The sequence below is a fragment of the Rana temporaria genome, chromosome 2 (genome assembly GCF_905171775.1).
Source record: "Rana temporaria chromosome 2, aRanTem1.1, whole genome shotgun sequence".
NCBI classification, from domain to species: domain Eukaryota; kingdom Metazoa; phylum Chordata; class Amphibia; order Anura; family Ranidae; genus Rana; species Rana temporaria.
In genome coordinates this window covers 61613570-61641126 of record NC_053490.1, presented here as the reverse complement: position 1 = coordinate 61641126, position 27557 = coordinate 61613570, and the positions used below count along the sequence as shown (strand labels likewise).

The 27557-nt window shown below is 45.1% G+C and overlaps 1 protein-coding gene across 3 annotated transcripts in view; it reads left to right on the top strand.

The window, feature by feature from the left end:
- Window positions 1–12777: 12777 nt before the first annotated feature.
- Window positions 12778–27557, top strand: part of ELMOD1 (ELMO domain containing 1) — a 228966-nt gene continuing 214186 nt past the window's right edge. For 2 of the 3 annotated variants that reach the window (XM_040340257.1, XM_040340255.1), the window contains exon 1: window positions 12779–12936. The gene's annotated coding sequence lies outside the window, so the exon portion shown is untranslated. Of the gene's footprint in view, window positions 12937–27557 lie in introns of all 3 variants that reach the window. The other variant, XM_040340256.1, reaches the window with a different exon arrangement.

Here is a 27557-nt window from a genome sequence, read left to right as displayed (position 1 = left end):
GGGAAGGCATGGGTCCTGTGTCTCTGCAAAGCAAAGTAAAATCACCTACCCACAGTACACTAAAACACTGGATAGGAACACAGACCCTTTTATCGCCCCAGATGTTTAACTACTTCAGCTAGGAGCCTCGTTTTGAGAATTGTTGTTTACAAGTTAAAATCATTTTTTTTTTTGCTAGAAAATTACCTAGACCCCCCAAACATTATATATATTTTTTCAGACACCCTAGAGAATAAAATGGCGGTCGTTGCAATACTTTCTGTCACACTTATTTGCGCAGAGGTCTTACAAGTGCAATTTTTTGGAAACATTTTTTTTTTTAAAGCTCCCCGTCCCGCCGAGTTTGCATGCAGAATTGAACGCATACGTAAGTCGCGCCCACATATGAAAACGTGTGAGGTATCGCCGCAATCGTTAGAGCAAGAGCAATAATTCTAGCACCAGATCCATACTCACACAGATACATACTTCTCCCGTGATCGGGAGGGTTCCTATGGTCCGGTAAGAAAGGGGTTAATGAGCTTTTTCTAAATACCAGAATGTTAAAAAAAAGTATCCTTGTAGGCGGTGGTGGTTGTTTGGACAATCTTTCTTCTTTTGTTTAATTTCCCCCTTTCTTGTTCCTTTTCAATTCTTTGTCTCTCCCCCCCCTTTTTTTCCTTTTTCCCTTTCTTTCCTCTTCTTCTATTTCTACTTCACTTTCACTTTGTTATTATTTTGCTAACACTTTATGTAGTGCACTTTGTATACTCAGGAGTCACGACCCACACCGGCTTACCGATGGGTGGTGAAGTTTTATGGGTTCTAATATTACCCCTTGCTGGGGTTTTCATTGTTGAGTGCTTTTATAAGATATTTAATTTTTATTTTATGCTGTACTTCTATTTTATATGGCAACCTGCTGTGTTAAAAATGACTGCATTGTGGGCCTTATTCATGATGTTTTATCTTTGCCTACAATTTGTCCTTTTTTTGGAAAAATCTTTCAATAAATATATTGAAACAGAAAAAATACCCTTATAGACAAGCAGTTGTAGGCCATCCTGTAGAATACTCACCGTAAAATCTTTTTTTCTGAGTTCATGGACGGACACAGCCTTAATCTTGACAAAGTGGGTATTAGCCTTCCTTTAGGAGTGACTAGGCAGAAACTTATAGTAAATGTTAAACACATCATACACACCCTAGAGCCCCGCCCAGGTGGTGGGCCCTCTGGGTATAACCCCTCTCTCTGCATCTCGCAGATCAGTTAGTCAAAAAGCAGTACAAACATAAAAAGGAGGGGTGGGTGCTGTGTCCGTCCATGAATTTAGAGAAAAAGATTTTACGGTGAGTATAAAATCCTATTTTCTCTTTTGTTCATAGACGGACACAGCCTTAATCTGGACAAAGTGGGACGTCCCAAAGCAGTGTCAAAAACGAGGGGTGGGAACAGCATAGAATTAAACTTCATCCCAAAACAAAACAGAGCTCTTCAACTGAGGAGATGCAACTCTAAATAGCCGCCTGTAAAACTTTGCGGCCGAAAGAAGCATCCGAAGATGCACTCACATCAACCTTGTAAAATTTAGTGAAAGTGTGAATGGACGACCAGGTCGCCGCCTTACACACCTGGGAAACAGACACTTGATGTCGGAAAGCCCAAGAGGGACCTATTGCCCTGGTCGAATGTGCCGTGAGAGGAAAGCGGGGCGCCCGACCCTTTATGGTGTAAGCCTGAATCACTATCTGTCGGATCCACCTAGAGATGGTGGCCAACGAGACCGCTAGGCCCTTCTTGGGACCAGCTACCGAAACAAACAGTGAGTCTGACCTCTGGAACGGAACAGTAGCAGATAAGTATACTCTCAGAGCTCGGACAACGTCCAAGAAATGTAAAGCGGCCTCTCTAGGGTGCGACAGAGGACACAAGGATGGAAGTACAATGTCTTCATTGAGATGGAAGGCTGAGACGACCTTAGGTAGAAAGGAAAGCTGCGGACGCAGCACCACCTTATCTTTGTGGAAGATTAGATAAGGAGCCTTGCATGACAAGGACGCCAGCTCAGAAATTCATCTAACTGACGTAACAGCCACCAAAAAGACCACCTTCTGAGAAATTGTCAACAAGGGAATCTCCCTAATCTCTTCGAACAGTGGTTTCTGAAGCTCTGAGAGAACCAGATTCAAGGCCCACGGAGGTAGCGGAGGGAGGACCGGATGGGCCACATGCCGAACCCCCTGTACAAATGTTCTCACTAGAGAGTGATCTCCAGAGGTCGCTGAAAAAAACAGTCAGGGCAGATATCTGCCCCTTAATCGTGCTTAAAGCAAACTTTTGGTCCACCCTGCGCTGTAAGAACAGCAGGACTCTGGACACCAAATAAGTTTGCGGATTCCACCTCCTTTCCTTTACAGAAGGCTAAGTAAGCCTTCGAAGTGCGATGGTAAATCCTCCTAGAGGACAACTTCCTAGCCTTCCTTATGGTAGGAATCACAGAATCCGATAGGCCCCAGTCTCTTAGTACCTGGCTTTCAATAGCCATGCCGTTAAAGCCAGTGACGGTAAAGCAGGATGCAGTATGGGACCTTGTGACAGGATCATTAGAATCCCCTTTGCCAGGGCTGGACTGGGACAAAAATTTGGCCCTGGACTTCATCCAGACTGGCCCACTTTGACAGGTCTCTAACAACAGCGGCCGGACAACTCTCGCACCCCTCCCACTGGCCACCCAAGCCCCCTCTCCCCCTTCACTAGCCACTAGCCATTTTGCTTTATTAGAGTAAAATGGCTGGTACTGGTACTCTTATAGGCAGGACCAGTGGGTTACCGCGCAAAAGGCTGGAAGCGGCCAGCAGAACCCAACAATGCCCGGGGCACAGCACCGTAACTGGGAGCCTGGAGCACACTGCGGAGGCTGCCGAGCGGCCTCTAGATGCAGTGCGGCCATAAAACCATGGCCGCCGAGCGTGGATGTAAACACCGCCTGGATCCTATGAAAAATGGCTACCGAGGCAGCCGCTAGAGGCAAAATACAGTGCAGGTACAAGAACATGGCCGCCAGTGCAAGAGGAAACACCCCAGGAAGTAAACAGCAGAAAATAGCAGAAATCACTAAAAATACAATGCGGCCACAAGAACATGGTGCAACAGTGCAAGTACAAACAATACAGCATGGATCACAGGAAAAATGGTCGCCCACAGCATGGAGCAGGACACAGGTAAGCAAATCTCTCTTGGCACTTAATACACTGATTTAGTGAACGTACATGGTTCCCCCCAGGTGAAGCGCTCCCCAGGGGAACCCCCGCCCCAGCAGCTAGCTCAGAGAGCCTAGGGAGGAGGGAAGGAAGGGAGGGGAGAAGGGAGGATAGAGCCCTTTACTCACCTCTCCAGGAGTGCCCAGCTCTGTCTTCCTGCCGAAGCAAGGGGTAACTACTTACCCTTCCTGTGGGATTATACTGGAAGCATCCTAGACAGACCATCTCCCGCATGGTGACGGAGGTGACTGTCGGTCCGGCTGCTGCGACTCGGCCCTCTAGACCGGTCATATACATGCCCTGGAGCGTATAGCTTGCCGGCCACCCGTAGTGCGATGGGACTGTCGTGGATGACCCAGTGCGTAGCTATGGTCGGCACATGCTCGATGGCCGAAACTGGGGGGACTACAAGGATCTGGGATCCAGCCTGTCGCCCAGTCGGCAGTTGATCTCTTCGAATAACAGAAATAACAGGAATAACAAAAAAAATTAAATAAAAAAAATTAAACTAAAAGCCTCCAGGCCTATGGGCCCGAAGGGAGCCATGTCTTCTCCTTAACTAGGCAGAAAAAAACTGATCTGCGAGATGCAGAGAGAGGGGTTATACCCAGAGGGCAAGCCCTCTGGGCGGGGCTGTAGGGTGTGTATGATGTGTTTAACATTTACTATAAGTTTCTGCCTAGTCACTCCTAAAGGAAGGCTAATACCCACTTTGTCAAGATTAAGGCTGTGTCCGTCCATGAACAAAAGAGAAATTGGCCTGGTCATGAAGGGGGTAAACCTTCTGGAGCTGAAGTGGTTAAAGTGGTTCTACAAGACCTTGATGCCTTCATAAAGAGTAACTCTCTTGCCCATTGTACTATCACATAAGTGCATATGTCAAAACAGCAATTGCTCAGCACATCTCAGTGCACAGCAGAGTGATAGGAGTAATTCTTTGTGTTAACCCCCCCCCCTCCAAAAAAAAAAAAAAACTTTTTTTTTTAATGAAATTTGAGTTGGGTTATGATATGTGGTCAGAGAGAATTCTGTAAAAGTGAACCAGGGGATGAAAAACTAAAAGTAAGTTTAATGTCATTAATAATGAAGAACCAGATTTAGGTTACCTGCAGAAAACATGATCCCTACGTCCATGTGACAGACATCTGTGTGACATGTGACTCGACGAAGAATAAAGACAAAGCCTGGGACAAGAACGAAGGAAGTACTTCACATTCTATAGGTTCACACATGAGTGTCTTTGGAGTTTTTTAATGTGTGTTTGTAGATGCGATCTTCAGGCATTTTCAGACTTTGTTTTTTTTGTTTTAGCCAATGTAGAGCCAGCTGCTAGGAGAAGAGGCAAGAAATTGTGCGAAAAATTGTGTTGTCTGAATGTCTGTGATACTTTTTTTAATTGCACTAACATGTTGGTCATTGAGTAATGATACTATCGCTATATCGATTACATTTTCTCCACATGGACAAAAAGTGAAAAAAATCTATTTTTTTTTTGATTTTCTTAACCTTCTGTCCATAGGATGAAAATGTCATCGATATAACGATCGTGTCTGTATGCCTTTTGTTGTATGCTCTTCAGGAAGTTTACATATTGGGGGGTGTCTTTCCAAAATTTCTATCAGGATCAAAAACACAGACTTCTGCCCCAAAGGAATTCACGCACATTTTCGAGCTTCAAGTGACGCGATGCTCAGGTGTGAATGGGAACCATTAAATATCATGGGAATCTTCATGTTAAGCATTGAAGGGCTTTGGGAAAATCACTCGGCTGTGAACTGGACCTTAGGTGCCCAGAGATTGATTGTTAGGTTACCAAGGGCTCATGAATTTATTATTTTTCTATATATTCAGACATCTGCCTCCTTATTTGGTCAGTCATGGAGCAGTGGAGTTGATTGGTCTGTGGGGGGGGGGGGTTCTGTAATGTGTGTGAGAGAGGGTCTCTAGTTTGTTGGGGGTAATATGGGGGGGGGGGATTCTGTAATGTGTGTTTGTGAAAGAGGCTCTCTAGTTTGTTGGGGGGTAATATGGGGGTTCTGTAATGTGTGTGTGAGAGGGTCTTGTTATGTCCCTGAAAATGATAAGACTCTACTTAATGTTTAGACCGCAGGTGTAGAGGCTTATCAGAAATCAACCACCACTTCACTCTCACAGAACAATAAGAGTTTGGGGTATTATCATCATATCCTCTAATGAAGGTAACACATAAAGTAGTAGCTTAATTCCTCTTAAGCTTAATTGATAGACACAACCCAGATACTATAATCGTAAATCTAATTTAGGTATTTGCATCAAATAAAGGTAGTAGAAATTACTGGTATTGTAGTATCTCACCACACACATATGAATAGTATGAAGTACTCTGCTGTATCTGGTGCTAGTATATAGTAATAAGTATAGAGTCTAGGATATAGTTCAGGCATATACTAGCAATCACTATTAGCAACAAGCTGGTATTACATATACTTGCGGTTTAGGAGGTGGTCTGTACCAGGAAAGTCCGCACAGGTGTTGATGGTACCTTATACAGCAGTAATGTGGTTTAGATATACTTGCGGTTTAGGTGGTGGTTTGTACCAGGAAAGTCCGCACAGGTGGTGGTGGTATCTAGCCTGTAGTGAGCAATGGTGGTGAATCTCCAGCAGAAGCTAGTGATGTCTTGGGTCTCTGAACAGGTGCGCTGTGAAGACAGGTGCTACAGGGACTCTGTAGCTCGTTCTGGGTTCCCAGGTGGCGGCAGGGTCCAACAGGAATATCCGAACACCCTGCCGCCATTCCCGGGAGTTTAAATAGCCCGGGCAGTGGCTGAGCTGAGCGCCGCACGTTGGAACGCACTTCCGCGTTCCAACGTGGAGCGCAGACGTCCGCGCACCGGAAGTGACGCGGACGTGTATCTGAATGGAGCGCAACTGTCATAAGTGACAAGTCTGCGCTCCATGTGGAAGAAGTAACGCTGACGGCGTTACATACCCCCCTCCTCAAGGGGGCACCTCCGGAGCGCCCAGTGAGACATGGTTTATCAGGATATTTATGATGAAACTGCTTAATGAGCCGAGGAGCATGAATATTTGAAGAACATTCCCAGGAATCATCTGTGGGAGAATAGCCTTTCCAACGAATCAAATATTGAATAGAGGATCCTCTTTTCCTAGAATCAAGAATCTTCTCTACCTGATATTCAGTTTCACCAAAAACTTGAATTGGAGGAGGAGGTTGTGGATCTCTATTTGGAAAGGGGTTAGATTTATAAGGCTTGATTAGTGAAACATGAAAAGATGGATGAATCTTCCAATCTGGAGGTAGAAGTAATCTAACAGCATTTTTATTTATTACATGAGAAATTGAGAAAGGTCCTGTATATTGACGACCAAGTTTCTTTGAAGGAATATTAAGTCGTAAATTCCGAGTGGATAACCATACCAAATCTCCAATCTTGTATGGAGGTGATATTGTTCTATGAGAGTCGTAATATTTCTTTTGTCTAATTTGAGCAGTCTTTAGATTAGAACGAAGAGTGTTTAGAGTGTTTTTTATGGTTGATAAGAAATTCTCAACAGCCGGAACATTACTTGGAGAAAAAGTAGAAGGTAAACTATTAGGATGAAACCCATAATTTGCGTAAAAGGGTGAAAACTGAGAAGATGAATTGGAAGCATTGTTATATGCAAACTCTGCATGTGGAAGTAAGTCAACCCAGTCATCTTGAAGATGGGTGCAATAACAGCGCAAATATTGCTCAAGAGTTTGGTTAACACGTTCCGTTTGCCCATTTGTTTGGGGATGATAAGCAGTAGATCTACGATGATCTATTTGTAAGGTTTGGCAAAGGGCTCTCCAAAACTTGGAAATAAACTGTGACCCACGATCCGAAATGATTTGGGATGGAAGGCCATGCAATTTAAGAATATTAGATACAAAAGCCCTTGCTGTTTCTTGAGAAGTAGGTAACTTTTTCAAAGGTACAAAATGGGCCATCTTGGTTAATATGTCAACAGTGACCATGATGGTGTTAAATCCATTTGATCTAGGAAGGTCTACTATGAAATCCATGGATATAACATCCCAAGGTCTGTCAGGTATTGGGATGGAGGTTAATAACCCATAGGGTGGTTTCCTCGAATGTTTGTTGATTGCACAAGTGTGGCAAGAACTCACATAGTCATGAACAGTCTTTGTCATATGGGGCCACCAATAACTTCTCTTCAGTAAAAGAATGGTTTTACTAATACCAGGATGACCTGCAAGTGGGGCATCGTGGAGTTGTTTTAATAGTGTGAGTTGTAAACTTGGTGGAACGTAGATCTTGTCGTTGAAAGTAAATAGTCCATTAGACTGCTGTTGTAGACCTTTAGGGAGTTGAGATTTATCTTTAGAAAGAGTTTGAATGAGCAATTTATCGAATGTCAAAGTTGTTCCAATAATTCGGTTGGAAGGAATAATGGAAAGTGGTGGAATGTCCATGGATTGATCTTCATTCATACGAGATAGAGAATCTGCTTTGATATTTTGAGTACCAGGGAGGTATGAGATGACAAAATCAAAACGATCAAAAAATAAACTCCATCTGACTTGACGGGCAGAAAGAGTTTTACAAGTTTTGAGATGCTGTAAATTACGATGGTCAGTGAGGATAGTGATAGGGTGTGTAGAACCCTCCAGAAGGTGTCTCCAGTTTGCGAGAGCGTCCTTTATTGCTAACAGTTCCTTTTCTCCAATCGGATAGTTCTTTTCAGCTGGTGATAAAGTTCTGGAATAAAAGGCAACAGGATGTAGTGGGTGTGATAATGTGGGTCGTTGGGAAAGTACAGCACCCAAGGCAAAATGTGAAGCATCAACTTCCAACGTAAAATGAAACATTGGATTGGGAAGTTGGAGAATGGGAGCTGAAGAGTAACTAAGCTTAAGTGTTTCAAATGATTTCTGTGCTTCCTTGGACCAAATGAAAGGTATCTTAGAACTGGTTAGACTAGTAAGTGGTCTCACAATTGATGAGAAATTTTTAATGAATTTTCTATAATAATTAGAAAATCCAAGGAATCTCTGAAGGGCCTTTCTGGACTGGGGAGAAGGCCAAGACAAAATGCAATCCACTTTAGTATGGTCCATCTGAACTCCATCTGGAGTGATTTGATAACCAAGAAAGGAGATAGTAGTCTGACTGAAGACGCACTTCTCAAGTTTTGCATATAGAGAGTGAATTCTGAGTCTCTCCAGAATCCAACGCACATGTTTGTGATGTTCCTCGAGAGTATCAGAATAAATTAATATGTCATCTAAGTAGATAACAACACAAATGTCAAGCAGATCATGAAAAATATCGTTAATAAACCACTGAAAAGTTGCTGGGGCATTACATAAGCCGAAAGGCATTACACAGTACTCGAAAAGCCTGTATCGAGTTTTAAAAGCAGTTTTCCACTCATCTCCAGAGCGAATCCTTATAAGATTATAAGCACCTCTGAGGTCCAGCTTTGTGTAGATCTTAGCTGTCTGTAACCTTTCAATAAGCTCTGGAATGAGTGGTAATGGATATCTATTCTTTACTGTGATGTTATTGAGGGATCGATAATCTATTATCGGTCGAAGTGATCCATCCTTATTTTTTACAAAAAATAGAGCTGCACTGGCAGAAGAAGTGGAGGGCCTTATAAATCCTTTTTTAAGGTTCTCATCCAAGTAAACTTTTAGGTGTATAAGCTCTGGTTGTGAAAGGGGGTAGATCCGAGCGGTAGGGATAGGACTGTCAGGAATTAAGTCAATAGGACAATCGTAAATCCTATGTGGAGGGAGTTTCTCCGCGTTAGTCTTACTGAACACATCAGCAAAATCTTGTAAGTAATCTGGTAAATTAGTAGGATGAATCTCTGAGAAGGAGATGATACATGGAGGATGACAAAATTCTGTACAGTAAGTAGACTGTAAAGAAAGAGATCTTGTGGGCCAAAGAATAGTAGGCTGATGAAGATGCAACCATGGTAAACCTAAAACTATAGGGAAAACTGGAGATGAAATAATATCAAAATTGAGAGTCTCTGTGTGGCCATTGGCACAAGAAACTATTAAAGGAACTGTCTGAGATGTAACTGGACCGAAAGAAGAGTTAGATCCATCAATAAATGTGAGTGACACTGGAATCTGCTTTAACACACTGGGAATTTTATTTGCTTTTACAACATTTGAGTCAATGAAGTTGCCACATGCCCCGCTGTCGACCATTGCTTCAATGGAAATCTTTCCTTGATCCCACTGTAGGGTGAGAGGAACAAAAATATAATGATTAGATATGGTTCCGGGTGAATTTAATTTATTAATGTGGGAGAAATTACCTTCTGAATTCTTCTTGAGAAGAGGGCAGGTGGAAACGATGTGGTCAGGAGCAGAACAATATAGGCAAAGATTGTTAGCTCTGCGACGCTGTTTCTCTGCAGAGGTTAAAGGTCCTTTAATAACACTAAGATCCATTGGAGAATCTTTGGGAGGTGATCTAGATCTCCTGAAGGGAGTGACAGAATAGGTAGTGGCACGTTCGGTCTTTCTTTCGCGAAGGCGACGATCAATAGTGACTGAGAGGTGCATAAGATCTTCCAAAGTAGTGGGTAGGTCAACACGAGCTAACTCATCCTTCATAGCTTCAGATAAACCCAAACGGAACTGGTTTCTGAGAGAAATATCAGACCATTGAGTTTCTCTGCACCAACATTTGAATTCTGAAATAAAATCTTCAACAGGACGCCTTCCCTGTCTAAGACTCCTGATTGAATTCTCAGCTGTTAACTGTTTGTTGGGATCTTCGTATAACAAAGACATCTCATCAAGAAATGTGTCAAAATCTCCTAAGAGATCTCCGTGTTCTTCTACATAGGTGTCAGCCCATACCCTGGGCTCACCTTTAAGAAAAGAAATTAATGTAAGGATCTTTATCCTATCAGAATGATAAGTACGTGGCTGTAGTTCAAACTTCAGTCGACATGAACTAATAAATTGTCTGTAATTTTTTCTATCTCCAAAAAATGGTTCCGGTGAACAGGCCTTTGGTTCAGGTCTTTGCCTGGCTTGTGCCAAATTTTGATCTCTTAAAGCATCATTCTGCATACGTAACTCATTCATGTTGTTAGTAAGATTATCAACTCTTTGAGAGAGTGCAACTAAATGATTTGCAAGGTCAGCTGGATCCATTTAAAAGATATATGTAATTATATCCTTTATCTTTTTGGGTTCGGATATTATGTTATGTCCCTGAAAATGATAAGACTCTACTTAATGTTTAGACCGCAGGTGTAGAGGCTTATCAGAAATCAACCACCACTTCACTCTCACAGAACAATAAGAGTTTGGGGTATTATCATCATATCCTCTAATGAAGGTAACACATAAAAGTAGTAGCTTAATTCCTCTTAAGCTTAATTGATAGACACAACCCAGATACTGTAATCGTAAATCTAATTTAGGTATTTGCATCAAATAAAGGTAGTAGAAATTACTGGTATTGTAGTATCTCACCACACACATATGAATAGTATGAAGTACTCTGCTGTATCTGGTGCTAGTATATAGTAATAAGTATAGAGTCTAGGATATAGTTCAGGCATATACTAGCAATCACTATTAGCAACAAGCTGGTATTACATATACTTGCGGTTTAGGAGGTGGTCTGTACCAGGAAAGTCCGCACAGGTGTTGATGGTACCTTATACAGCAGTAATGTGGTTTAGATATACTTGCGGTTTAGGTGGTGGTTTGTACCAGGAAAGTCCGCACAGGTGGTGGTGGTATCTAGCCTGTAGTGAGCAATGGTGGTGAATCTCCAGCAGAAGCTAGTGATGTCTTGGGTCTCTGAACAGGTGCGCTGTGAAGACAGGTGCTACAGGGACTCTGTAGCTCGTTCTGGGTTCCCAGGTGGCGGCAGGGTCCAACAGGAATATCCGAACACCCTGCCGCCATTCCCGGGAGTTTAAATAGCCCGGGCAGTGGCTGAGCTGAGCGCCGCACGTTGGAACGCACTTCCGCGTTCCAACGTGGAGCGCAGACGTCCGCGCACCGGAAGTGACGCGGACGTGTATCTGAATGGAGCGCAACTGTCATAAGTGACAAGTCTGCGCTCCATGTGGAAGAAGTAACGCTGACGGCGTTACAGGTCTCTAGTTTATTGGGGGGGGGGGGGTAATATGTGGGCTTCTGTAATGTGTGTGTGTGTGTGTGTGTGAGAGGCTCTCTAGTTTATTGGGGGGGGGGTCAGGTAATATGGGGGCTTCTGTAATGTGTGTGTGTGTGTGAGAGGCTCTCTAGTTTATTGGGGGGGTCAGGTAATATGGGGAGTTCCGTAATGTGTATGTGTGTGAGAGAGGCTCTCTAGTTTATTGGGGGGGGGGGGGTAATATGGGGGCTTCTGTAATGTGTGTGTGTGAGAGAGGCTCTCTAGTTTATTGGGGGGGGGGGGGTCAGGTAATATGGGGAGTTCCGTAATGTGTATGTGTGTGAGAGAGGCTCTCTAGTTTATTGGGGGGGGGGGGGGAATATGGGGGCTTCTGTAATGTGTGTGTGTGTGAGAGGCTCTCTAGTTTATTGGGGGGGGGGGGGGTAATATGGGGAGTTCTGTAATGTGTGTGTGTGAGAGAGCCTCTCTAGTTTATTGGGGGGGGGGGGGTAATATGGGGGGTTCTGTAATGTGTGTGTGTGTGAGAGAGGCTCTCTAGTTTATTGGGGGGGGGGGGTAATATGGGGGGGTCTGGTAATGTGTGTGTGTGTGTGTGTGAGAGAGGCTCTCTAGTTTATTGGGGGGGGGGGGGGGTAATATGGGGGGGTCTGGTAATGTGTGTGTGTGTGTGTGTGAGAGAGAGGGTCTAGTTTATTGGGGGGTAATATGGGGGTGGGAATCTGTAATGTGTGTGTGATAGGGTCTCTATTTTGTTGGGGGGTTAATATGTGGGTGGTCTGTAATTTGTGGGGGGCCTCTGTATTTTGTGGGGGTGTGTTATGTAATATGTGTGTGTGTGGGGGGGGGGGCTCTAGTTTGTTGGGGGTTCTGTAATGTGTGTGTGTGGGGGGGCTGTGGTTTCAGGGCTCTGTATTTTGTGAGGGGGATCTCTAGTTTGTTGTGGGGGGTTACTTTTTTGGGGGTTCTGTAAATTGTGTGGGGGGTCTCTGTATTTTGTCAGTAGGGGGGTTCAGTAATGTGTGTGTGACTGTGTGGGGGTCTGTACTGTGAGGGAGGGGACTGTTTTCTGTCAGGGGGGCTCTATACTGTGGCTTTGGGGGGGGGGGGTAGTCTCTGCACCATGAGGGTTGGGGGGGGGCGGTGTAATGTGTGAGAGGGCTCTGTACTGTCTTGCTCTGTTGTGTGTGCTTTTTTTTTGGGGGGGGGGTGCACCTGTTCATTATGAGGTGAGGACCTGTATATATTACACACGTTATACATGATATGACAGAGATATGAGAGTCGCACATCTTCCTCCTCTCATCACACACATCGCTGCTGCTAAGGCACCAAGGTGAGAAAGTGGGCGGGGGCGGGAATATTCTCGCTCGGATTGGCTGCAGGTCTCGGGGGCGCGCCTGTGTTGTTCTCCTCGCTCCTGGAAGCGCGCCCCGGTGCAGTAGAGCAGCTGGGAGACGGTGAGTGACAACGGGAGGAGGATGATGAGGATGATGAAGATGATGATGGGACCCTGAACCTCCGGAGCAGACCAGTGTGAGCAGGTGAGAGCCCCCCCTGTATAGAGCCGTATACTGTACACACCCCCTGCACCATCCACTGCATGAGGAGCCCACACATTGCGATGGTCGGTGCTAGGATGGAGGATGGGGCACCTCAGCTCCCCATATGGGGGGGGACACCTAATATAGTCCACAGACTGGGGGGGCTGACCTGGACTATCATTGCTGGTCATATGAATGCCGATGGGCTATTAAAAAAATATATATAGATGTGTATTACAGCAATTTTATAGTCTATATACATTTATAAATATATATTTAAATGAACAATGATTTATTGATCTTCATGTGAATCCATAATATGAGGTTCTGTCTGATGTTTAACTTGTCTCCTGTATCCGGTGTCGCGGTGAACGCCTGCCTGGCGGTCGGTTCCCTGTAGACGTGGAGTGTTGATGTTTTACGGATTGTTTTGGTGACATGACCATTGAAATATGTCTTGGTAAGGACCAGAATGACTATAGAGGATTCCCCTGTGGGTCGTCATGCTTGTCTCGTTATTTCTTGAGCCAATGAGTACGATTTGTGAAAAACCGAGCCAAGACAAAGGGGATCGCTCATAACAACCAATCGTATTTGTTGATGCATTTGAACGCTTACACCCGATTGGCCTCTATGGGCCATGGCTCCAATATATATATATATATTTACTCTCTATTTATACAGAAATAAGCAAAGGTAGAAAGCACACCTGAATCATTTAAGTTGCATGACAAATCTCTTATTTATTAACTGAAGCAAATGCACTAAATCATAATAACAAATTGGCAACAGTTTCGGGTAACAACAGCCCTTCATCTGGCCAAACAATTCCATACAACGTTTGTAGTATCAACAATTGGCCCAGATTCAGTAAGAATTGCGCATAAATTACTGAGGCACAGGGCAACGATTTTGCCCTGCGCCCCCGCAAATTTGCGCAGCTGCCCTCGATTCACGGAGCAGTAGCTCCGTAAATTGCGAGGGCGCGCCGGCAAAATTGCCCGGCGTAAGCACGCGCAATTTAAATGATCCCGCAGGGGGCGGGAATCATTTAAATTAGGCACGTTCCCGCGCCGATCGTAAAGCGCATGCGCCGTCGGAAAACTTTCCCGACGTGCATTGCGGCAAATGACGTCGCAAGGACGTCATTTGCTTCAAAGTGAACGTGAATGGTGTCCAGCGCCATTCACGAATCACTTACGCAAACTATATGAAATTCAAATTTCACTACGCGTGAACGGCGGGTATACTTTAGCATTGGCTGCCCCTACTATTAGAAGGGGCAGCCTTACGCTAAAGACGCCGTACGGAAACTCCGTAACTTGCGTACGCAGGGCTCGCGCAACATTGTGAATCGGTGTTAGTATGCAATTTAGAATGCAGCCCAAAATCTGCGTGGCATAAGAGCCTTATGCCACGCAGATTTTAGGCTGCAGTCGGCGTTACGATGTTCCTGAATCAGGAGCATTCGTAACGCCGGCGCAAGCAAGCAATTGCACTGCGTAACTATGGTTACGCAGGCGCAATTGCTCTCTGAATCCGGGCCAATGTTACAGTCACATTAAAACAGTTCCACGGGGGGGGGGGGGATACATTTTTCTGTCCCCACTTTGGACAGATCTTCCTTCCCCCACCGCCAGGCCATTCAGAAAGCACAGCGCGCTTTGCGCATGCGCAGTAGGGAACTGGCTGTGAAGCCGCAATTCTTCACTGACAGTTTCCCTAAGGCTGCATTCACACCTGAGCGTAGGTCGCGCATATTCATGCTTATTTGCGCGTTTGCATACAGCGTTGTCCGACGTTTTTGTACTTCAATGTTTTTTATTTTAGCCAATAGGAAAAATGATCATCTTTTCATCACTTGTTGCTATGTTGGTAGATTTTTTTATCTTCTGCAAAATGTTCTATTGATTAAAGCGACCAAACGCTCGTTGTCGCGCTAGTCGCTTGAAGCGAGCGTTTCCATTACTTTCTATGGGAAATAGAAACGCTCTAAGACGCCCAAACCGCGCGAGTCGCGCGACAAAAAAGGGTCCGGAACTTGTTTGAGCTTCAGGCGTTCGGCTTCAGGCGTTTTGGAGTGGAGATGTGAACCATCTCCATAGACAGTAATGTATTTTTTCCCCTCTAGCGTTTTTGAGTGTCGCGCTTCAGGCGACAAAACGCTCAGGTGTGAATGCAGCCTTACAGGCTATGGTGGCAGCAGCACCAGAGAGCCGATGGAAACATCAGCTGGGGGGCCGACAACGCTGCATTCCACAACAGGTAAGTGTCCTACTATTAAAAGTCAGCAGCTAATTCTTACATGTCTGCATTAGTTTTCTTTTTTTAAAGCAGAGCTCCACCCAAAAGGGGAAGTTCCGCTTTAAGCACTAATTCCCCCTCACAATCCCCTGCCACATTTGACATGGCATGTAATTTTTTTGGGGGGGCGGGTACCTAGGTTTGACAGGTACCCACTCCCACTTCCAGTCAGATCACCTAGAAGTTCTCCCCTCCCTCCCTGCAGTCTTCTGGGACACATCACATGTCCCAGGAGACTACCCATCATTCAGCTGGCGCAGTGCGACTCACGCATGCACAGTGGGCTGCCGGCTAGGAAGCAGCAAGCTGCCCACAGTTGAGATGCCGGCAAGAGAGGAGGGAGAGAATCGACCACTTTGCTGGATCCTGGGACAGGTGAGGGAGTGTTTATTAAAAGGCAGCAGCTACACCTTTAATAAACACAAAAACAACTGAAACTTCTCTTTAAAGGATCACTAAAGGAATTTTTTAGCTAAATAGCTTCCTTTACCTTACTGCAGTCCTGGTTTCATGTCCTTATTGTTCGTTTTTGCTTTGAAGTAGCTGTAATTCTGCTGTGATCTCCACACTTCCTGCTTGTCTGGCTCCTTATGAAAAAACTCATGGGAGCTTTTCACTGTGGTCTAAGCTGTGTGTTTAAAACTCCTCAGAACCAATCAGATTAATTTTAAAAACAAAACACTGCCCTGGATTTGTTTGTTTTTGTTCTGTGGGTCTCTTTACTTCACATAAACATGAAACCAGTTTAAAACCGAAAGTGAAACTGTAGGCACGTTATATGATTGAATTTAATCTATTTTTAATCATTTTTAAAAGGAATCAGTTAACGTTTATGTCTCTATACCCTGTAAACAGTCATTTCAGCAAAAACTTTTTTTTCCTTTAGTGACCCTTTAAGTTCTTTTTCTTCTATTTTTATCTGGTGATCCGGCCAGTAACTCTCCAGCAGAATATATCAGTTTACATGGATGATACAAACCGCTTACCTCTGGCAGGGGGTGATTAAAATGATCAGCTTTTATTTATTCATGCAAAATCTTTATCCCAAAAGGAACAAAACTTCTTTCTGTAAGTGATTATAAAGTGTGAGCTGGAAAATGTCTTAAATTTGTTAGTGTATCTAAATCATTTAATACATTTAACACTACTCCTCCTCCCAGACTGACACTGCTACTGTTGAAAGGTGCCACTGTGCTCCTTCATCCAGAGTGGGGGGCAGTATAATACAGGAGGTGTGTTACTGGCCAGATCACCAGGTGAAAACAGAGAGAAAAGAAGCCTAAAAAAGAAACTGATGCAACCACCACATCTAATGATTGGCAAACTGCAACATGACATTTCTGGTTTTGGGTTTAATTACACTTTAAAAAGTCTTGCCTAACCAGAAATAGATACATTTCAACCGTTTGCATGCCCTTCACACCTCCTCTATTCACAGAATGCCTTCAATTCTATGAAAAGGATACAAAGCTTTTTTTCTGAATGGAGGAGGTGGTGAGTGAGCGACTTTCTATGATAGCTATAATATAGCCAGTACTATAAATCTCAGAGCCAGACAGTTGGCATCAACGGGTCTGTAGAATGAATAAAAGTAAAACATTTAACAGGCACTGCACTACCTGAGATGGGGGCACACTTCATTGGAGGTAACTTATTTTTACTGTGCAGATGTCACACTTTTCTATGCACGTTTTACAGTAAGTTTTTGGGCCATTGGAGAACAGGTTACTGCCGAGAAGACTGCCTGCTAGATGTAAATATGCATGTGATGCACCCTTCTCAGATTCCATTAAAATCTGTGGAGCCCAAAACGTGATCCTACCCCAGAGAAGTACCTGTTCCTATACCTGTACCTGCGCCTGTTCCTCTACCCTGCTCCTGTACCTGTTTCTGTCCCTGCTCATTTTCCTTTACCTGTTCCTGCTCCTGTACCTGCTCCTGTACCTGTTCTTGTACCTGCTTCTGTACCTGTTCCTGTACCTGCTCCTATTCCTGTTCCTGTACCTGTTCCTCCAGGGTGCCCACCCACTTGTGAGTGAGTGAGTGAGTGAAAAACGTATATAGCGCAACAACATGCAAACTGAATCGCCTCTGGGTGCTGTATCCATTCAGTGAGTAAAACCCTTTGACCTCAAAAGAGATGGGTTTTAATCTTTCTCCTGAAGGCCAAGTGGTCCACCTCCAAACGGATGGTGGTTGGTAGAGCATTCCACAGTCGTCGTCCCTGGACTGCAAACCTTTGATTTCTGGCTTTGGGTATCTGGACAAGGTTTTGATTGGTGGATCGCAGAATACGATTGGGGTTATGAGCTTTTATTTTTTCGCATAGATATTGAGGGGCGTTTCCTTGAATACACTTATGCGTTAGACAGAGTGCCTTGAAGGAGATTCTGTCTTTTACCGGCAACCAATGAAGGGATCTCAGTGAAGGTGAGATTGATTCCCATGTTTTTTTGCCACTTGTGTGACATTAGCGAATTAATATTCACTATAATGTCTTCCTGCTTCTCCTCCTGGCCAATCAGGAAGCGGCTCCTGAGACCCGATTGGCCGGGAGTCTTAGGACAGGTCTCAGGACCTGCCTCATGTTCGTCCTGGAGGAGAAGCATCGGTCCTGGCAGCAGCCTACCCTGGATTCAGCAGTGCACTGCCACCTCGTTCTCCTCCTCGCACCTCTACCGCAGATTAAGGTAAAGCCGCTGATCGCGCGGGGGGTGGATTTAGTGTGAGAGGATCGCCGCTGTAATCAATTGATAGATCAAGTAAGGGGGCCAGTTCTGTTTGCCAGAATTTTAACCACCAGCCGCCACTGACAGGTACCCATCCCCACATCTGAGGCCCCATATACACGACCGGATCTGTCCGCTGATACTTGTCCACGGACCAGTTTCAGCAGACAAGTTTGGTCGTGTGTACTGCCTATCGGACTGGTTTCCGGCGGACATTTGTCCAGCCGACAAAAATTTCTTAGCATGCTAAGAAACCTGTCCGTCGGACATGTCCGGTCGTCTGTACAGACTCACCAGACATGTCCGATCGGCCGCCATCCCTCGCATGCGTCGAAGTGATTCGACGCATGCGTGGAAGTATTTACCTTCCAGGGTCACGCACGTCGCCGTGTCATCGTCATGGTGACGGCGCGGCCACGTCACCGCGCTGTCTGTCCGCGCGGATTTCTGTCTGATGGTGTGTACAACCATCAGACAGAAATCTCCGAGGGGACATGTCCGCTGAAAATGGTCCGGCGGTGTGCCGATATCGCTGGCTTCCTGGACAGGTAAGTGTCCTAATATTAAGGCCTCATGCACACTGGACGTCTTAAAAACATTTTAAAAATGGCAGTAGCTTTGCAGTGAGTTTTTCAAAGTTTTTGCAATGTCGGTTTCTTGCGTTTTTTTTAGCGGTTTTCAGCATTTTTCAGCATTTTCTTTATCAATTGGTTCAAAAATGTTAAAAAACACTGGTGAGCCGCATTTTGAGCATTTATCTACGTTTATTGGCGTTTTTCTACATTAGAGCATTTTTAAAGCTGGAAAACTCTTCTCAGAACCCAATAGTTTTGGCGTTTTTTTTACAGCCTAAAAAAGCCCCAGCCCAAAACATTGGCTATCAGTCTATATGTGCATGGACACATAGGATAACATGATGGGGAGGTTATTGGCTGTAGAAAGAAACGTCTGAAGCCAAAAACGGCAGCTGTAAAAAAAATGTCCAAAAACGTGTGCATGAGGCCTAAAAGTCAGCAGTTACAGTACTTGTAGCTGCTGACTTTTAATAATCAGACACTCACCTGTCCCACGGTCCAGGGTTGCGGGCGCACAAAGCCTCGCTCCTCTCCTCCTCCTCTCCACGGCGCCGGCACCTGTGACGTCCCAGAAAATTTCAGGGAGGGAGTGGGGAGAGGTGGTCTTCCTTCCTGCGCCATGGTGCCCCGGGAGGAAGTGGGAGCTGGATCTCCCTCCTAAAAACAGGGTACACGCTCCCCCCCATAAAAATTACATGCAAAATGTGACATGTCAGGGGGTCACTTAAAGTGGAAGTTCCATTTTTTGGGTGGAACTCCACTTTATTTATTTTTACTCTGTATTCCAAAGGCTGTTTTTGTTATTTTGAACATGTGACTAGAAGCTCCTCCTGTTTATGTTCCCCTGCAGACAGGCTGGGAGAGAGCTGGGTCATGTGACAGCTGTATATCGATTAGGGAAAAAGGTACTTAGATATTTTTTACTATTAGCACAATTAATTACAGTTCTGTCATCCATATACCATATATCCATATATAGAAGGGACAATGATAATTAAACAGTGTGTGTGTGTGTTTAGTATTACTTTAACTTCATAGTTGGAATTAACTTTGTGAGCCTCTCATACAGCAGTATGACTTTCTGTTGTAATGTTGTACATTGTGAACCTAAGTAGTGACCTTACTATATGGTATGTAGGCCTAGTGATTGTCTCATGACTATTCACCTGACTCACTGCTTATAAAGTTAATGGCTGGTTGAACCTTCATTGGCAGCAATGACTTCAAGCACTTCCTTTCAGTATCTCTCTATCAGACGTGCACAACGTTCAGGAGGAATTTCTGACCATTCCTCTTTACAAAACTGCTTCAGCTCAGACACATGTGTAGGATGTCTGGTGGGAAGGGCTCTCTTGAGAACATTCCACAGCATCTCTATGGGGTTAAGGTCTGGGCTCAGACTGGGCCTCTCTAAAATGTGCATTTTATTTTTCTCAAGCCAGTCTGTACTGGATTTACATTAATGCTTAACTACTTGCCGCCCGCCATATAGCAATATGACGGCGGCAAAGTAGTTTAGTTATCCCGATCAGCCGTCATATGATGTCATCAGGATAACAAGCCGGTTCTCGCCCGCGGGGGCAGCACGGCAATTGGAGGTGCTATGTGTCAGTTTGATACACAGCAACTTCAAATCGTGGTATGGAGCTTCTGACAGAGGCTTCTTACCACGTGATCAGCTGTGGCCAATCACAGCTCAACATCGCGTGAACCAGGAAGTGCCGGTAAACGGCTTTCCTCGGTTCATGCTGACAGGGAGAGCCGATCGGTGGCTCTCCCTGTCAGAGGGGGAGGGGGGGTCTGTGCTGATAATCAGCACATTTATTATCAGTGCTTCCCAATCAGATGTGCCAATAAGCTACCAATAATTGCCAACCACCAGCCAGCCAGTCCCCCATAATAAACACCTGCCAGTGCCCACAACAGTGCCCCATCAGTAATGCCTGTCAGTGCCCTTCAGATGCCACTCAGTTGTGCCAGTCAGTAGCTCCACATCAGTGCTGCCTATCCAGTGCCACCTATCAGTGCCCATCAGTACATTTTTTTTGAATTGTCTTTTTTTGTTTACAGCGCAAAAAATTAAAACCGCAGTGGTGATCAAATAACACCAAAAGAAAGCTCTATTGGTGAGAAGAAAATTATAAATATTTAGTTTGGGTACAGTGTTGCATGACTGCGCAATTGTTATTCAAAGTGCAACAGCGCTGAAAGCTGAAAAATGGCCTGGGCAGGAAGGGGGAGGGGGAGTGCCCGGTATTGAAGTGGTTATTGTCCTGCTGCGTTACCCAACTTTTACTAAGCTTCAGCTGGTGGACAGCCACTCTGACATTATCCCAACTTGGGAATTATTGCTTTATGTTGTGACTTATTCCCAGTACACACAATGAGATTATCAGCCGGATGCTCGTCTTTTTTTTGCATGCTAGTCTTCATATTGAAAACGAGTTTACTAAAGTTACGAAAAGTTCTACTCGACAGAATAACAATTGGGAAGTGATGTAATGTGTTGTAGTGTACCAGTGGATCCTTGGATTACGAGCATAATCAGTTCCAGGAGAATGCTTGTAATCCAATACACTCGCATATCAAAGCAAGTTTCCCCATAGAAGTCAATGGAAACGAAGATAATTTGTTTCGCATTGACTTCTATTGCATGCAATACCGCATGTGGCCAGAGGTGGGGGGGGGGCGCCGGAGAGCCTCGGAAATACTTGGGGGCAGCTCGACTGATCTCGAAAACCCTCGGAAAGGCTCGGAAACACACGGGAACAGAGTGTTTCCAAGTATTTTCGAGTGATTCCAAGTATTTCCGAACGGCTCTGAACCATTCCGAGTGTCAGCGGCGCCCCCGCACCTCTGGCCAAGTGCGGTACTGCACACCCCATTAGCTTGAATTCTGCTCGTATTGCAAGACAACACTTGCTCGTTATTCAAAATGCTTGTTAACCGCGTTACTCATAAGCCAAGGTTCCATTGTATTTGTGTTGCATTTTTGAACGACAACTGTACTGGTTAAAGGAAAATCATACGATCTGGTATCATGCGGGAAAAAAATTGTGCTTGTCCGATCGGATAATATCGGATGAACTGTCGTGATCGGCTCTAGAAAGCTCTGTACTAAGGATGAGATTATCGTACAATCTTTTGGAAAGCGGTATTTTCCACATCAAAGTAGCGCATGTATATAGTAGATGCATGAAATGCTGTTTAACCTCTTGACGACCAGCCGCCGTCATTATACGGCGGCAGGTCGGCTCTCCTGTGCAAACCGTCGTAAGAGTAAGTCGGTCTGTGAAGGGATGCTAGCAGGCGCACGTGCGATGTCTACCGGTGGTGACCCACAACCGCTGTGCATAGAGGCAGAACTGGGAACTGCCTATGTAAACAAGTATATTCCTCGTTCTGCCTAGTGACAGGTCAGAGATCTTCTGTTCCCAGTCATCGGGAATAGCGATCTCTGTCGTGTCCTAGGTAACCCATCCCCCCTACAGTTAGAACACACATGAGGGAACATAGTTAACCCCTTAATCGCCCCCTAGTGTTAACTGCTTCCCTGCCAGTGACATTTATACAGTAATCAGTGGCTATTTTTAACTCACTAAAAAAAGTGTCAAAAGTGTCTGATCTGTCTGCCGCAATGTCGCAGTACTGCTAAAAATCACTGATCACCGCCATTACTAGTAAAAAAAATATATAATAAAAATGCTTATCTATTCCTTATTTTGTAGACACTATGGCCCGGATTCACAAAGCACTTGCGCCGACGTATCTCGAGATACGCCGCAAATATGCACCGTCGTATCTATGCGCCGGGCCCACAAACTAAGATACGCCTAAAAACAGGCTTCATCCGACCGACGTAACTTGCCTACGCCGGCGTAGAGTGGGTGCATATTTACGCTGGACGCATTTGGTGCTCCCATTGATTCTCTATTCACATATGCAAATGAGTGAGATACGGCGATTCACGAACGTACGTGCGCCCGATGCAGTGCGCGTAAAGTCATACGTCCGGCGTAAAGTTATGCCCCATAAAGGAGGTGTAACTCAGCAGCATCCATGCAAATGGCTGCACCAGGGAACACAAGCCGACGTATTTTACGTAGGACGTGAATATGACTAGGCGTAGGTTACGTTCACGCCGTAGGCAGTGATCCGGCGTATCTTAGGGAGTAGTTCCGACGTGATTCTGAGCATGCGCAGTGGGATGCGTCCACGGGACGGCGCATGCGCCGTTCATTATACGTATCTGTCTGGCGCTTGGCCCATCATTTGCATGGGGTCACGCCTCATTTGCATGGCTCACGCCCACTTCCACCTACGCCGGCTTACGCCTAGGAAACCCAGCGCCGTTTTGGCAGCACTGGCTTTGTGAATTCAGTGCTTGCCTCTCTGCGCTGCGTCGGCGTAGCGTACAGGAGATACGCTACGGCGGCATAAATGTGCGCCGCTCTCTGTGAATCCGGGCCTTTAACTTTTGCGCAAACCAGTCAACATATACTTATTGCAAATTTTTTTTTATCAAAAATATATAGAAGGATACATTTGGCCTAAACCGATGAAGAAATTTGTTTACATTTTTTTTATTTGGGATATGTATTAGGGCAAAAAGTAAAACATTGTTTTTTTTTTTTTTAAGAATTGTTGGCCTTTTTTTGTTTATAGCGCTAAAAATAGAAAACTGCAGAGGTGATCAAATACCACCAAAAGAAATCTCTATTTGTGGGAAAAAAAAGGACGCCAATTTTGTTTGGGTACAGCGTCACACAACCGCGCAATTGTCAGTTAAAGCGACGCAGTGCCGTATCGAAAAAAAAATGGCCTGGTCATTAAGGGGGCAAATCCTTCCGGGGCTGAAGTGGTTAAACCAGAACTCCAGTCATTTTTTCAACTTTCCATCTATTAAATCTTCTGCCCTTGTTGTTTTACCTTTTGGATAGTAAAACATTTTTTTTCTGCCAGTAAATTCTTTATACAGCCCACTTCCTGTTTCTTGTCTGGTAAAAAGCCTAGGCTTATGACATCATGCACAGCTCTTGTTCTCATTCTCGTGAGAGTTTGCCAGGAATGGAGTGGAAGATGAGTCAAAAGAGGGCCAATGAGAGCTGCAGGGCTGGAGGCGTGCCTCTGTGTGTAAATCCAGGAAGTGAACAGGCAGCAGCTCCAGTTGCCCACAGTTAAAATGGTTGCAGCCAGACTTAGTGGAGGGAGATTTCTGCAGCATGTTTAGCAAGTACAGAATCGCAGTATATATAAAATATGCAAAGTGGCTGGAGGGAAGCTTCAGAATGGCAAAGATGTTTTTATTCTAAATTATGTGAGCAGACTGCAGTTCCTCTGTAAAGTATTTCTTGTTTACAAGTGTGGAAAAAGGGTGTAGTCACACCGGGGTGAATGTCCCATGCCCGAGCACATCTGACCTCCAAAGGTTTGACTAGTTTGATCGTTCCATACCGCGCTCGAGTTCACCACGGTTCAGTATACTGTGTCCTGGCCCACCTGAAAGAATGTACTCATTCTAGGCATGGTTCCCTTGTACAATGCCTGAGTACAATTGTCCTCACTCCTTCTCTGCCCCCCTAGGCCTGAGCACACGTAAGCAGGCCAAAGATTATGAAATGGATGCAGGAAAGAAAATCGATTAACCGCTTAAGGACCACCTCCTGCACATATACGTCAGCAGAATGGCACGGCTGGGCACAAGCGCGTACAGGTACGTCCTCTTCAAGTGCCCAGCCGTGGGTCGCGGGCGCGCGCCCGCGACCCGGTCCGAAGCTCCGTGACCGTAAACGCGGGACACGTGGACCCGATGGCCGCTGGAGTCCCGCGACGGGTCCCCGGAGCTGAAGAACGGGGAGAGCTGTGTGTGAACACAGCTTCCCTGTTCTTCACTGTGGCGCCGTCATTGATCGTGTGATCCCTTTTATAGGGAAACACAATCAATGATGTCACACCTACAGCCACACCCCCCTACAGTTAGAAACACAAATGAGGTCACACTTAACCCCTTCAGCACCCCCTGTGGTTAACTCCCAAACTGCAATTGTCATTTTCACAATAAACAATGCATTTTAAATGAATTTTTTGCTGTGAAAATGACAATGGTCCCAAAAATGTGTCAAAATTGTCCGAAGTGTCCGCCATAATGTCGCAGTCACGAAAAAAAAACACTGATCGCCGCCGTTGGTAGTAAAAAAAAAAAAAAAGATAAAAATGCAATAAAACTATCCTCTATTTTGTAAATGCTATAAATTTTGCGCAAACCAATCGATAAACGCTTATTGCGATATTTTTTTTACAAAAATATGTAGAAGAATACGTATCGGCCTAAACTGAGGAAAAATTGTTTTTTTATATATTTTTGGGGATATTTATTAGAGCAAAAAGTAAAAAATATTGATTTTTTTTTAAAATTGGCGCTCTATTTTTGTTTATAGCGCAAAGAATAAAAACCACAGAGGTGATCAAATACCACCAAAAGAAAGCTCTACTTGTGGGGAAAAAAGGACGCCAATTTTGTTTGGGAGCCACGTCGCACGACCACGCAATTGTCAGTTAAATCGACGCAGTGCTGAATCGCAAAAACTGGCCAGGTCCTTTAGCTGCCTAAGTGGTTAATTCGCCCATCAAAACAGTCAGTATTAATAAGGGAATCCCTCCTGCGGAGCATTTATGTTCTCCCGTTGAGAGGTGGGGGTGTGAGGGCAGCCATCCCTGCCAGGAGAACACAGTGATTACTGCTGGTGGCATTAATTGATTGCTAAAAATATGACATGCTGGGTATACCCAAGTCGATTGATGGATCGACTTGGGTGCAATCAGTCCCAGAGTAGATGCTGGGTCAGCTGGGCCACGCGTCAAGGCCCGGACTGGACTAGTGGGGCGGGTTGAACTGCGCTGTGTCTGCTCTGATTAGATGCTGTGGATTCTCCTCCGATCGGCAGATCCTTAGCCAGAGCATGTAACTGGCGTCTGTCAGACATGGATCGGACCGGTATCATCCGAGGGGACCCAGGACAGCTCATCCATTGATCCATGGACTTCAAGAACATTTTGTGCCTATGAAATAAATCTGTGTGCAGAAACCATTATAGTTTTGGAGAAGCACACTCTCAGACAAATTGATGTTCATGCAAAGGCCATTGAAGAGAGAATGATGTGCAAAACTGAAAAGCTGCCTATTGAGAGTCAAACTGAACTTTCAGTTTAAGTCGGCTAGACAAAGGTGCAACAAATATCTCCTAAACCTCCACGGTTTAGGAGATATTTACAGAAATGACAGGCACCGATGTCTACGGCGCATGCGCAGGCGCACTTTAGCCGTTCCTAAAGGAGCCCGTGCCGTGACTGGTGGCTCCCAATTACAGCACCGGAGCCGTAACCCCCGGAAAAGATGTCGGCCGCCCGAGCGGTGTACGAGGATGGCTGCGGGGGCTTCGATCGGAGGTGAGTAATGATCTAGCATGTCTTTGTCTTGCAGGTTTTTTTTTTTTTTTGAGGCTTTACTTCCTCTTTAAAGGGGTGGTTCACCCTAAAAACTACATTTTCTTATTCCACTGCCCCCCCACATTACAATCCGATTAAGGCTCTTATTATTTTTTTCATGCTGTACATACCTTAGTACAGCATCTTCACCCGTGCATCCGGGTTGCGAGTCCCGCGGGAGTGGGCGTTCCTCACATGTGTGTGATTGACATTTTGCCCAAAAACGAGCTCCCCCCGTCGCGTAAGCCGCGTCACGGTTGGCGAAAGGAGCCGAACGGCAAATCGGCGCTATACTGCGCATGTGCATCGCCGTTCGGCTCCTTTCGCCAATCGTGGCGCGGCTTACGCGACGGGGGGAGCTCGTTTTTGGGCAAAATGTCAATCACACACATGTGAGGAACGCCTTAATCGGATTGTAATGTGGGGGGGCAGTGGAATAAGAAAATGTAGTTTTTAGGGTGAACGACCGCTTTAAGTAGAGAAGCCTGTGTCCTGCCAGCATTCTGAAAAGAAGGACCTTTGTGTTATGTGTGGAATCAGTCTTCTCTCCATAGAGGTCCAGCACACCCTTGCTGATTTAGATCTATAACTCTGCAATCAGCAATGCTCATGCTTCCTGATGATTGGAGAGCTCTAGCATTGACTCAGCAGGGGTCAAAGGTCCTTCTCTACAGCATGTTAGCAGGACACAGGCTTTTCTATTCAGGTTGTGGCTGCTTTCTAATTCTTCTTGCACATGGCAGTAAAGGGGCTGTACAGCATGCAGAGTCTGCGTAATCACTGTTCCAGGACTCGCAGTTCACAGCCGCCCTGTACGATTATGCCCCGGGGGTTCTGTAAAGCACCACACACAGAGACACACATGCTCTGAATGTAGATGTGTATGGAGCCTACACAGAGATCCACTCCTGAGCTGTGTATCTCTGCAGCTCCCCCAGAGTTACCATGGGCCTCTTGGCTGATACTCTGATTAATGCTCTCCTTGCCCGGCCTGTCAGTTTAGGTGGACGGCCATGTCTTGGTAGGTTTTCAGTTGTACCATACTCTTTCCACGTTCTGATGATGGATTGAACAGTGCTCTGTGGGATGTTCAAAGCTTGGGATATTTTTTTTTATAACCAACCCTGCTTTAAACTTCTCCACAACTTTATCCCTGACCTGTCTGGTGTGTTCCTTGGGGCCTTCATGATGCTGTTTGTTTACTAAGGTTCTCTAACACACCTCTGAGGGCTTCACAGAACAGCTGTATTTATACTGAGATTAAATTACACACAGACTGTATTTACTAATTAGATGACTTCTGAAGGCAATTGGTTCCACTCGATTATAGTTAGGGGTATCAGAGTAAAGGGGGGCTGAATACAAATGCACGCCACACTTTTCAGATATTTATTTGTAAAAAAAAAATAAAACCATTTATCATTTTCCTTCCACTTCACAATTATGTGCCACTTTGTGTTGGTCTATCACATAAAATCCCAATAAAATACATTTACGTTTTTTGGTTGTAACATGACAAAATTTGGAA